Below are 14,088 nucleotides of genomic sequence, written 5' to 3'. Positions count from 1 at the left end.
CCTTTCCATGGCTTTGAGTTTGGTGAAGATTTTATTTTTCTTTTTCCCAATATCCATGCCATGGCTCTCCTACCTTCTCCTGCAAGTGGTGTCTTCCTCCTTACCTTTTTGCCCTGCTTCTGCAGTATCTGTGAACTTACCCTTGGCATCTTTTGGTCTTTTACACTGCAACTCATACAATGCTGGTCCATTTTGTTGTAGTGACTACATATGCAAATTTTTTTTTTCTTCAGCAAGCATGCCATGGCTCTCATATCTTCCCCTGCAAGTGGTGTCTTCCTCTTGGACTGTTTTGCCCTGCTTTTGCAGCATCTGCGAGCTTAGTTTTGACATCTTTTGGTCCTTTGCACTGCAACTCATGGAATCCTTGTCCATTTTCTTGATGTCACTAAATTTCCAAATTACTTTTTTATTTTTTTTTGTCTTCAGCACGCACGCCATGGCTCTCATATTTTCTGCTGCAAATGGTGTCTTCCTCCTCGACATTTTTGCCCTCCTTTTGCAGCATCTGTGAGCTTAGTTTTGGCATCTTTTGGTCCTTTGCACTACACCTCATGTAATCCTTGTCCATATCCTTGATGTCACTAAATTTGCAATTATTTTTTTTCCTTCAGCAAGCAAGCCACTGCTCTCATATCTTCCCCTGCAAGTTGTGTCTTCCTCCTGGACTTTTTTGCCCTGCTTTTGCAGCATCTGCCAGCTTAGTTTTGGTACCTTTTGGTCCCTTGCGCTGCACCACATTTCCTCCCACACCACTTTCTTGTAGTCACTAAATGTCCCCATCTTCTGGATTTTGGGATTTTTTTCAGCCGCATTTCATTTGATCATATCTCCTTTCCAGAGCGTTTGTAAGCCTTTCTTTTCAGGGTCGCAAGATTTCGTTTCCCTTCCCGAAAGGAAATGAAATTTCCTTTCGGGAAGGGAAACGAAATCTTGCGATTTCAATGGGAATCAATTGGGCAATCTTTGGAGCAAGTCCCAGCACTTGACAGCATCCCATGCCTTTCCATGGCTTTGAGTTTGGTGAAGATTTTATTTTTTTTTTTCCCAATATCCATGCCATGGCTCTCCTACCTTCTCCTGCAAGTGGTGTCTTCCTCCTTACCTTTTTGCCCTGCTTCTGCAGTATCTGTGAACTTAGTTTTGGCATCTTTTGGTCTTTTACACTGCAACTCATACAATGCTGGTCCATTTTGTTGTAGTCACTACATTTGCAAATTTTTTTTCTTCAGCAAGCATGCCATGGCTCTCATATCTTCCCCTGCAAGTTGTGTCTTCCTCCTGGACTTTTTTCCCCTGGTTTTGCAGCATCTGCCAGCTTAGTTTTGGTACCTTTTGGTCCCTTGCACTGCACCACATTTCCTCCCACACCACTTTCTTGTAGTCACTAAATGTCCCCATCTTCTGGATTTTGGGATTTTTTTCAGCCGCATTTCATTTGATCATATCTCCTTTCCAGAGCGTTTGTAAGCCTTTCTTTTCAGGGTCGCAAGATTTCGTTTCCCTTCCCGAAAGGAAATGAAATTTCCTTTCGGGAAGGGAAACGAAATCTTGCGATTTCAATGGGAATCAATTGGGCAATCATTGGAGCAAGTCCCAGCACTTGACAGCCTCCCATGCCTTTCCATGGCTTTGAGTTTGGTGAAGATTTTATTTTTTTTTTTCCCAATATCCATGCCACGGCTCTCCTACCTTCTCCTGCAAGTGGTGTCTTCCTCCTTACCTTTTTGCCCTGCTTCTGCAGTATCTGTGAACTTAGCTTTGGCATCTTTTGGTCTTTTACACTGCAACTCATACAATGCTGGTCCATTTTGTTGTAGTGACTACATATGCAAATTTTTTTTTTCTTCAGCAAGCATGCCATGGCTCTCATATCTTCCCCTGCAAGTGGTGTCTTCCTCCTGGACTTTTTTGCCCTGCTTTTGCAGCATCTGCGAGCTTAGTTTTGACATCTTTTGGTCCTTTGCACTGCAACTCATGGAATCCTTGTCCATTTTCTTGATGTCACTAAATTTCCTAATTACTTTTTTTTTTTTTTGTCTTCAGCACGCACGCCATGGCTCTCATATTTTCCGCTGCAAATGGTGTCTTCCTCCTCGACATTTTTGCCCTCCTTTTGCAGCATCTGTGAGCTTAGTTTTGGCATCTTTTGGTCCTTTGCACTACACCTCATGTAATCCTTGTCCATATCCTTGATGTCACTAAATTTGCAATTATTTTTTTTCCTTCAGCAAGCAAGCCACTGCTCTCATATCTTCCCCTGCAAGTTGTGTCTTCCTCCTGGACTTTTTTGCCCTGCTTTTGCAGCATCTGCCAGCTTAGTTTTGGTACCTTTTGGTCCCTTGCGCTGCACCACATTTCCTCCCACACCACTTTCTTGTAGTCACTAAATGTCCCCATCTTCTGGATTTTGGGATTTTTTTCAGCCGCATTTCATTTGATCATATCTCCTTTCCAGAGCGTTTGTAAGCCTTTCTTTTCAGGGTCGCAAGATTTCGTTTCCCTTCCCGAAAGGAAATGAAATTTCCTTTCGGGAAGGGAAACGAAATCTTGCGATTTCAATGGGAATCAATTGGGCAATCTTTGGAGCAAGTCCCAGCACTTGACAGCATCCCATGCCTTTCCATGGCTTTGAGTTTGGTGAAGATTTTGTTTTTTTTTTTCCCAATATCCATGCCCTGGCTCTCCTACCTTCTCCTGCAAGTGGTGTCTTCCTCCTTACCTTTTTGCCCTGCTTCTGCAGTATCTGTGAACTTAGTTTTGGCATCTTTTGGTCTTTTACACTGCAACTCATACAATGCTGGTCCATTTTGTTGTAGTCACTACATATGCAAATTTTTTTTGTCTTCAGCAAGCATGCCATGGCTCTCATATCTTCCCCTGCAAGTGGTGTCTTCCTCCTGGACTTTTTTGCCCTGCATTTGCAGCATCTGCGAGCTTAGTTTTGACATCTTTTGGTCCTTTGCACTGCAACTCATGGAATCCTTGTCCATTTTCTTGATGTCACTAAATTTCCAAATTACTTTTTTTTTTTTTTTTGTCTTCAGCAACCACGCCATGGCTCTCATATCTTCCCCTGCAAATGGTGTCTTCCTCCTCGACATTTTTGCACTCCTTTTGCAGCATCTGTGAGCTTAGTTTTGGCATCTTTTGGTCCTTTGCACTGCACCTCATGTAATCCTTGTCCATATCCTTGATGTCACTAAATTTGCAATTATTTTTTTTCCTTCAGCAAGCAAGCCACTGCTCTCATATCTTCCCCTGCAAGTTGTGTCTTCCTCCTGGACTTTTTTGCCCTGCTTTTGCAGCATCTGCCAGCTTAGTTTTGGTACCTTTTGGTCCCTTGCGCTGCACCACATTTCCTCCCACACCACTTTCTTGTAGTCACTAAATGTCCCCATCTTCTGGATTTTGGGATTTTTTTCAGCCGCATTTCATTTGATCATATCTCCTTTCCAGAGCATTTGTAAGCCTTTCTTTTCAGGGTCGCAAGATTTCGTTTCCCTTCCCGAAAGGAAATTTCATTTCCTTTCGGGAAGGGAAACGAAATCTTGCGATTTCAATGGGAATCAATTGGGCAATCTTTGGAGCAAGTCCCAGCACTTGACAGCATCCCATGCCTTTCCATGGCTTTGAGTTTGGTGAAGATTTTATTTTTTTTTTTCCCAATATCCATGCCATGGCTCTCCTACCTTCTCCTGCAAGTGGTGTCTTCCTCCTTACCTTTTTGCCCTGCTTCTGCAGTATCTGTGAACTTAGTTTTGGCATCTTTTGGTCTTTTACACTGCAACTCATACAATGCTGGTCCATTTTGTTGTAGTCACTACATTTGCAAATTTTTTTTCTTCAGCAAGCATGCCATGGCTCTCATATCTTCCCCTGCAAGTTGTGTCTTCCTCCTGGACTTTTTTCCCCTGGTTTTGCAGCATCTGCCAGCTTAGTTTTGGTACCTTTTGGTCCCTTGCACTGCACCACATTTCCTCCCACACCACTTTCTTGTAGTCACTAAATGTCCCCATCTTCTGGATTTTGGGAGTTTTTTCAGCCGCATTTCATTTGATCATATCTCCTTTCCAGAGCGTTTGTAAGCCTTTCTTTTCAGGGTCGCAAGATTTCGTTTCCCTTCCCGAAAGGAAATGAAATTTCCTTTCGGGAAGGGAAACGAAATCTTGCGATTTCAATGGGAATCAATTGGGCAATCATTGGAGCAAGTCCCAGCACTTGACAGCCTCCCATGCCTTTCCATGGCTTTGAGTTTGGTGAAGATTTTATTTTTTTTTTTCCCAATATCCATGCCACGGCTCTCCTACCTTCTCCTGCAAGTGGTGTCTTCCTCCTTACCTTTTTGCCCTGCTTCTGCAGTATCTGTGAACTTAGCTTTGGCATCTTTTGGTCTTTTACACTGCAACTCATACAATGCTGGTCCATTTTGTTGTAGTGACTACATATGCAAATTTTTTTTTTCTTCAGCAAGCATGCCATGGCTCTCATATCTTCCCCTGCAAGTGGTGTCTTCCTCCTGGACTTTTTTGCCCTGCTTTTGCAGCATCTGCGAGCTTAGTTTTGACATCTTTTGGTCCTTTGCACTGCAACTCATGGAATCCTTGTCCATTTTCTTGATGTCACTAAATTTCCTAATTACTTTTTTTTTTTTTTGTCTTCAGCACGCACGCCATGGCTCTCATATTTTCCGCTGCAAATGGTGTCTTCCTCCTCGACATTTTTGCCCTCCTTTTGCAGCATCTGTGAGCTTAGTTTTGGCATCTTTTGGTCCTTTGCACTGCACCTCATGTAATCCTTGTCCATATCCTTGATGTCACTAAATTTGCAATTTTTTTTTTCCTTCAGCAAGCAAGCCACTGCTCTCATATCTTCCCCTGCAAGTTGTGTCTTCCTCCTGGACTTTTTTGCCCTGCTTTTGCAGCATCTGCCAGCTTAGTTTTGGTACCTTTTGGTCCCTTGCGCTGCACCACATTTCCTCCCACACCACTTTCTTGTAGTCACTAAATGTCCCCATCTTCTGGATTTTGGGATTTTTTTCAGCCGCATTTCATTTGATCATATCTCCTTTCCAGAGCGTTTGTAAGCCTTTCTTTTCAGGGGCGCAAGATTTCGTTTCCCTTCCCGAAAGGAAATGAAATTTCCTTTCGGGAAGGGAAACGAAATCTTGCGATTTCAATGGGAATCAATTGGGCAATCTTTGGAGCAAGTCCCAGCACTTGACAGCATCCCATGCCTTTCCATGGCTTTGAGTTTGGTGAAGATTTTATTTTTTTTTTCCCAATATCCATGCCATGGCTCTCCTACCTTCTCCTGCAAGTGGTGTCTTCCTCCTTACCTTTTTGCCCTGCTTCTGCAGTATCTGTGAACTTAGTTTTGGCATCTTTTGGTCTTTTACACTGCAACTCATACAATGCTGGTCCATTTTGTTGTAGTCACTACATATGCAAATTTTTTTTGTCTTCAGCAAGCATGCCATGGCTCTCATATCTTCCCCTGCAAGTGGTGTCTTCCTCCTGGACATTTTTGCCCTGCTTTTGCAGCATCTGCGAGCTTAGTTTTGACATCTTTTGGTCCTTTGCACTGCAACTCATGGAATCCTTGTCCATTTTCTTGATGTCACTAAATTTCCAAATTACTTTTTTTTTTTTTTTTTGTCTTCAGCAAGCACGCCATGGCTCTCATATCTTCCCCTGCAAATGGTGTCTTCCTCCTCGACATTTTTGCACCCCTCTTACACCATCTGTGAGCTTAGTTTTGGCATCTTTTGGTCCTTTGCACTGCACCTCATGTAATCCTTGTCCATATCCTTGATGTCACTAAATTTGCAATTTTTTTTTCCTTCAGCAAGCAAGCCACTGCTCTCATATCTTCCCCTGCAAGTTGTGTCTTCCTCCTGGACTTTTTTCCCCTGGTTTTGCAGCATCTGCCAGCTTAGTTTTGGTACCTTTTGGTCCCTTGCGCTGCACCACATTTCCTCCCACACCACTTTCTTGTAGTCACTAAATGTCCCCATCTTCTGGATTTTGGGATTTTTTTCAGCCGCATTTCATTTGATCATATCTCCTTTCCAGAGCGTTTGTAAGCCTTTCTTTTCAGGGTCGCAAGATTTCGTTTCCCTTCCCGAAAGGAAATTTCATTTCCTTTCGGGAAGGGAAACGAAATCTTGCGATTTCAATGGGAATCAATTGGGCAATCTTTGGAGCAAGTCCCAGCACTTGACAGCATCCCATGCCTTTCCATGGCTTTGAGTTTGGTGAAGATTTTATTTTTTTTTCCCCAATATCCATTCCACGGCTCTCCTGTCTTCTCCTGCAAGTGGTGTCTTCCTCCTTACCTTTTTGCCTTGCTTCTGCAGTATCTGTGAACTTAGTTTTGGCATCTTTTGGTCTTTTACACTGCAACTCATACAATGCTGGTCCATTTTGTTGTAGTCACTACATTTGCAAATTTTTTTTTTCTTCAGCAAGCATGCCATGGCTCTCATATCTTCCCCTGCAAGTGGTGTCTTCCTCCTGGACATTTTTGCACTCCTTTTGCAGCATCTGTGAGCTTAGTTTTGGCATCTTTTGGTCCTTTGCACTGCACCTCATGTAATCCTTGTCCATATCCTTGATGTCACTACATTTGCAATTTTTTTTTTTCCTTCAGCAAGCAAGCCACTGCTCTCATATCTTCCCCTGCAAGTTGTGTCTTCCTCCTGGACTTTTTTGCCCTGCTTTTGCAGCATCTGCCAGCTTAGTTTTGGTACCTTTTGGTCCCTTGCGCTGCACCACATTTCCTCCCACACCACTTTCTTGTAGTCACTAAATGTCCCCATCTTCTGGATTTTGGGATTTTTTTCAGCCGCATTTCATTTGATCATATCTCCTTTCCAGAGCGTTTGTAAGCCTTTCTTTTCAGGGTCGCAAGATTTCGTTTCCCTTCCCGAAAGGAAATTTCATTTCCTTTCGGGAAGGGAAACGAAATCTTGCGATTTCAATGGGAATCAATTGGGCAATCTTTGGAGCAAGTCCCAGCACTTGACAGCATCCCATGCCTTTCCATGGCTTTGAGTTTGGTGAAGATTTTATTTTTTTTTTTCCCAATATCCATGCCATGGCTCTCCTACCTTCTCCTGCAAGTGGTGTCTTCCTCCTTACCTTTTTGCCCTGCTTCTGCAGTATCTGTGAACTTAGTTTTGGCATCTTTTGGTCTTTCACACTGCAACTCATACAATGCTGGTCCATTTTGTTGTAGTCACTACATATGCAAATTTTTTTTGTCTTCAGCAAGCATGCCATGGCTCTCATATCTTCCCCTGCAAGTGGTGTCTTCCTCTTGGACTGTTTTGCCCTGCTTTTGCAGCATCTGCGAGCTTAGTTTTGACATCTTTTGGTCCTTTGCACTGCAACTCATGGAATCCTTGTCCATTTTCTTGATGTCACTAAATTTCCAAATTACTTTTTTTTTTTTTTTTTGTCTTCAGCAACCACGCCATGGCTCTCATATCTTCCCCTGCAAATGGTGTCTTCCTCCTCGACATTTTTGCACTCCTTTTGCAGCATCTGTGAGCTTAGTTTGGGCATCTTTTGGTCCTTTGCACTGCCCCTCATGTAATCCTTGTCCATATCCTTGATGTCACTAAATTTGCAATTTTTTTTTTTCCTTCAGCAAGCAAGCCACTGCTCTCATATCTTCCCCTGCAAGTTGTGTCTTCCTCCTGGACTTTTTTGCCCTGCTTTTGCAGCATCTGCCAGCTTAGTTTTGGTACCTTTTGGTCCCTTGCGCTGCACCACATTTCCTCCCACACCACTTTCTTGTAGTCACTAAATGTCCCCATCTTCTGGATTTTGGGATTTTTTTCAGCCGCATTTCATTTGATCATATCTCCTTTCCAGAGCATTTGTAAGCCTTTCTTTTCAGGGTCGCAAGATTTCGTTTCCCTTCCCGAAAGGAAATGAAATTTCCTTTCGGGAAGGGAAACGAAATCTTGCGATTTCAATGGGAATCAATTGGGCAATCTTTGGAGCAAGTCCCAGCACTTGACAGCATCCCATGCCTTTCCATGGCTTTGAGTTTGGTGAAGATTTTATTTTTTTTTTTCCCAATATCCATGCCATGGCTCTCCTACCTTCTCCTGCAAGTGGTGTCTTCCTCCTTACCTTTTTGCCCTGCTTCTGCAGTATCTGTGAACTTAGTTTTGGCATCTTTTGGTCTTTTACACTGCAACTCATACAATGCTGGTCCATTTTGTTGTAGTCACTACATTTGCAAATTTTTTTTCTTCAGCAAGCATGCCATGGCTCTCATATCTTCCCCTGCAAGTTGTGTCTTCCTCCTGGACTTTTTTCCCCTGGTTTTGCAGCATCTGCCAGCTTAGTTTTGGTACCTTTTGGTCCCTTGCACTGCACCACATTTCCTCCCACACCACTTTCTTGTAGTCACTAAATGTCCCCATCTTCTGGATTTTGGGATTTTTTTCAGCCGCATTTCATTTGATCATATCCCCTTTCCAGAGCGTTTGTAAGCCTTTCTTTTCAGGGTCGCAAGATTTCGTTTCCCTTCCCGAAAGGAAATGAAATTTCCTTTCGGGAAGGGAAACGAAATCTTGCGATTTCAATGGGAATCAATTGGGCAATCTTTGGAGCAAGTCCCAGCACTTGACAGCATCCCATGCCTTTCCATGGCTTTGAGTTTGGTGAAGATTTTATTTTTTTTTTCCCAATATCCATGCCATGGCTCTCCTACCTTCTCCTGCAAGTGGTGTCTTCCTCCTTACCTTTTTGCCCTGCTTCTGCAGTATCTGTGAACTGAGTTTTGGCATCTTTTGGTCTTTTACACTGCAACTCATACAATGCTGGTCCATTTTGTTGTAGTCACTACATTTGCAAATTTATTTTTTCTTCAGCAAGCACGCCATGGCTCACATATTTTCCGCTGCAAATGGTGTCTTCCTCCTCGACATTTTTGCACTCCTTTTGCAGCATCTGTGAGCTTAGTTTTGGCATCTTTTGGTCCTTTGCACTGCACCTCATGTAATCCTTGTCCATATCCTTGATGTCACTACATTTGCAATTTTTTTTTTTCCTTCAGCAAGCAAGCCACTGCTCTCATATCTTCCCCTGCAAGTTGTGTCTTCCTCCTGGACTTTTTTGCCCTGCTTTTGCAGCATCTGCCAGCTTAGTTTTGGTACCTTTTGGTCCCTTGCGCTGCACCACATTTCCTCCCACACCACTTTCTTGTAGTCACTAAATGTCCCCATCTTCTGGATTTTGGGATTTTTTTCAGCCGCATTTCATTTGATCATATCTCCTTTCCAGAGCGTTTGTAAGCCTTTCTTTTCAGGGTCGCAAGATTTCGTTTCCCTTCCCGAAAGGAAATTTCATTTCCTTTCGGGAAGGGAAACGAAATCTTGCGATTTCAATGGGAATCAATTGGGCAATCTTTGGAGCAAGTCCCAGCACTTGACAGCATCCCATGCCTTTCCATGGCTTTGAGTTTGGTGAAGATTTTATTTTTTTTTTTCCCAATATCCATGCCATGGCTCTCCTACCTTCTCCTGCAAGTGGTGTCTTCCTCCTTACCTTTTTGCCCTGCTTCTGCAGTATCTGTGAACTTAGTTTTGGCATCTTTTGCTCTTTTACACTGCAACTCATACAATGCTGGTCCATTTTGTTGTAGTCACTACATATGCAAATTTTTTTTGTCTTCAGCAAGCATGCCATGGCTCTCATATCTTCCCCTGCAAGTTGTGTCTTCCTCCTGGACTTTTTTCCCCTGGTTTTGCAGCATCTGCCAGCTTAGTTTTGGTACCTTTTGGTCCCTTGCAGTGCACCACATTTCCTCCCACACCACTTTCTTGTAGTCACTAAATGTCCCCATCTTCTGGATTTTGGGATTTTTTTCAGCCGCATTTCATTTGATCATATCTCCTTTCCAGAGCGTTTGTAAGCCTTTCTTTTCAGGGTCGCAAGATTTCGTTTCCCTTCCCGAAAGGAAATGAAATTTCCTTTCGGGAAGGGAAACGAAATCTTGCGATTTCAATGGGAATCAATTGGGCAATCTTTGGAGCAAGTCCCAGCACTTGACAGCATCCCATGCCTTTCCATGGCTTTGAGTTTGGTGAAGATTTTATTTTTTTTTTCCCAATATCCATGCCATGGCTCTCCTACCTTCTCCTGCAAGTGGTGTCTTCCTCCTTACCTTTTTGCCCTGCTTCTGCAGTATCTGTGAACTTAGTTTTGGCATCTTTTGGTCTTTTACACTGCAACTCATACAATGCTGGTCCATTTTGTTGTAGTCACTACATTTGCAAATTTATTTTTTCTTCAGCAAGCACGCCATGGCTCTCATATTTTCCGCTGCAAATGGTGTCTTCCTCCTCGACATTTTTGCACTCCTTTTGCAGCATCTGTGAGCTTAGTTTTGGCATCTTTTGGTCCTTTGCACTGCACCTCATGTAATCCTTGTCCATATCCTTGATGTCACTAAATTTGCAATTTTTTTTTTTCCTTCAGCAAGCAAGCCACTGCTCTCATATCTTCCCCTGCAAGTTGTGTCTTCCTCCTGGACTTTTTTGCCCTGCTTTTGCAGCATCTGCCAGCTTAGTTTTGGTACCTTTTGGTCCCTTGCGCTGCACCACATTTCCTCCCACACCACTTTCTTGTAGTCACTAAATGTCCCCATCTTCTGGATTTTGGGATTTTTTTCAGCCGCATTTCATTTGATCATATCTCCTTTCCAGAGCGTTTGTAAGCCTTTCTTTTCAGGGTCGCAAGATTTCGTTTCCCTTCCCGAAAGGAAATTTCATTTCCTTTCGGGAAGGGAAACGAAATCTTGCGATTTCAATGGGAATCAATTGGGCAATCTTTGGAGCAAGTCCCAGCACTTGACAGCATCCCATGCCTTTCCATGGCTTTGAGTTTGGTGAAGATTTTATTTTTTTTTTTCCCAATATCCATGCCATGGCTCTCCTACCTTCTCCTGCAAGTGGTGTCTTCCTCCTTACCTTTTTTGCCCTCCTTCTGCAGTATCTGTGAACTTAGTTTTGGCATCTTTTGGTCTTTTACACTGCAACTCATACAATGCTGGTCCATTTTGTTGTAGTCACTACATATGCAAATTTATTTTTTCTTCAGCAAGCATGCCATGGCTCTCATATCTTCCCCTGCAAGTGGTGTCTTCCTCCTGGACTGTTTTGCCCTGCATTTGCAGCATCTGCGAGCTTAGTTTTGACATCTTTTGGTCCTTTGCACTGCAACTCATGGAATCCTTGTCCATTTTCTTGATGTCACTAAATTTCCAAATTACTTTTTTTTTTTTTTTGTCTTCAGCACGCACGCCATGGCTCTCATATTTTCCGCTGCAAATGGTGTCTTCCTCCTCGACATTTTTGCCCTCCTTTTGCAGCATCTGTGAGCTTAGTTTTGGCATCTTTTGGTCCTTTGCACTGCACCTCATGTAATCCTTGTCCATATCCTTGATGTCACTAAATTTGCAATTTTTTTTTTTCCTTCAGCAAGCAAGCCACTGCTCTCATATCTTCCCCTGCAAGTTGTGTCTTCCTCCTGGACTTTTTTGCCCTGCTTTTGCAGCATCTGCCAGCTTAGTTTTGGTACCTTTTGGTCCCTTGCGCTGCACCACATTTCCTCCCACACCACTTTCTTGTAGTCACTAAATGTCCCCATCTTCTGGATTTTGGGAGTTTTTTCAGCCGCATTTCATTTGATCATATCTCCTTTCCAGAGCGTTTGTAAGCCTTTCTTTTCAGGGTCGCAAGATTTCGTTTCCCTTCCCGAAAGGAAATGAAATTTCCTTTCGGGAAGGGAAACGAAATCTTGCGATTTCAATGGGAATCAATTGGGCAATCTTTGGAGCAAGTCCCAGCACTTGACAGCATCCCATGCCTTTCCATGGCTTTGAGTTTGGTGAAGATTTTGTTTTTTTTTTCCCCAATATCCATGCCCTGGCTCTCCTACCTTCTCCTGCAAGTGGTGTCTTCCTCCTTACCTTTTTGCCCTGCTTCTGCAGTATCTGTGAACTTAGTTTTGGCATCTTTTGGTCTTTTACACTGCAACTCATACAATGCTGGTCCATTTTGTTGTAGTCACTACATTTGCAAATTTATTTTTTCTTCAGCAAGCACGCCATGGCTCTCATATTTTCCGCTGCAAATGGTGTCTTCCTCCTCGACATTTTTGCACTCCTTTTGCAGCATCTGTGAGCTTAGTTTTGGCATCTTTTGGTCCTTTGCACTGCACCTCATGTAATCCTTGTCCATATCCTTGATGTCACTAAATTTGCAATTTTTTTTTTTCCTTCAGCAAGCAAGCCACTGCTCTCATATCTTCCCCTGCAAGTTGTGTCTTCCTCCTGGACTTTTTTGCCCTGCTTTTGCAGCATCTGCCAGCTTAGTTTTGGTACCTTTTGGTCCCTTGCGCTGCACCACATTTCCTCCCACACCACTTTCTTGTAGTCACTAAATGTCCCCATCTTCTGGATTTTGGGAGTTTTTTCAGCCGCATTTCATTTGATCATATCTCCTTTCCAGAGCGTTTGTAAGCCTTTCTTTTCAGGGTCGCAAGATTTCGTTTCCCTTCCCGAAAGGAAATTTCATTTCCTTTCGGGAAGGGAAACGAAATCTTGCGATTTCAATGGGAATCAATTGGGCAATCTTTGGAGCAAGTCCCAGCACTTGACAGCATCCCATGCCTTTCCATGGCTTTGAGTTTGGTGAAGATTTTATTTTTCTTTTTCCCAATATCCATGCCATGGCTCTCCTACCTTCTCCTGCAAGTGGTGTCTTCCTCCTTACCTTTTTGCCCTGCTTCTGCAGTATCTGTGAACTTACCCTTGGCATCTTTTGGTCTTTTACACTGCAACTCATACAATGCTGGTCCATTTTGTTGTAGTGACTACATATGCAAATTTTTTTTTTCTTCAGCAAGCATGCCATGGCTCTCATATCTTCCCCTGCAAGTGGTGTCTTCCTCTTGGACTGTTTTGCCCTGCTTTTGCAGCATCTGCGAGCTTAGTTTTGACATCTTTTGGTCCTTTGCACTGCAACTCATGGAATCCTTGTCCATTTTCTTGATGTCACTAAATTTCCAAATTACTTTTTTTTTTTTTTTGTCTTCAGCACGCACGCCATGGCTCTCATATTTTCCGCTGCAAATGGTGTCTTCCTCCTCGACATTTTTGCCCTCCTTTTGCAGCATCTGTGAGCTTAGTTTTGGCATCTTTTGGTCCTTTGCACTGCACCTCATGTAATCCTTGTCCATATCCTTGATGTCACTAAATTTGCAATTTTTTTTTTTCCTTCAGCAAGCAAGCCACTGCTCTCATATCTTCCCCTGCAAGTTGTGTCTTCCTCCTGGACTTTTTTGCCCTGCTTTTGCAGCATCTGCCAGCTTAGTTTTGGTACCTTTTGGTCCCTTGCGCTGCACCACATTTCCTCCCACACCACTTTCTTGTAGTCACTAAATGTCCCCATCTTCTGGATTTTGGGAGTTTTTTCAGCCGCATTTCATTTGATCATATCTCCTTTCCAGAGCGTTTGTAAGCCTTTCTTTTCAGGGTCGCAAGATTTCGTTTCCCTTCCCGAAAGGAAATGAAATTTCCTTTCGGGAAGGGAAACGAAATCTTGCGATTTCAATGGGAATCAATTGGGCAATCTTTGGAGCAAGTCCCAGCACTTGACAGCATCCCATGCCTTTCCATGGCTTTGAGTTTGGTGAAGATTTTGTTTTTTTTTTTCCCAATATCCATGCCCTGGCTCTCCTACCTTCTCCTGCAAGTGGTGTCTTCCTCCTTACCTTTTTGCCCTGCTTCTGCAGTATCTGTGAACTTAGTTTTGGCATCTTTTGGTCTTTTACACTGCAACTCATACAATGCTGGTCCATTTTGTTGTAGTCACTACATTTGCAAATTTATTTTTTCTTCAGCAAGCACGCCATGGCTCTCATATTTTCCGCTGCAAATGGTGTCTTCCTCCTCGACATTTTTGCACTCCTTTTGCAGCATCTGTGAGCTTAGTTTTGGCATCTTTTGGTCCTTTGCACTGCACCTCATGTAATCCTTGTCCATATCCTTGATGTCACTAAATTT

This window comes from Passer domesticus, chromosome 2 (assembly GCF_036417665.1).
Source record: "Passer domesticus isolate bPasDom1 chromosome 2, bPasDom1.hap1, whole genome shotgun sequence".
NCBI lineage: Eukaryota > Metazoa > Chordata > Aves > Passeriformes > Passeridae > Passer > Passer domesticus.
Note: the sequence above shows the minus strand (reverse complement) of the source record.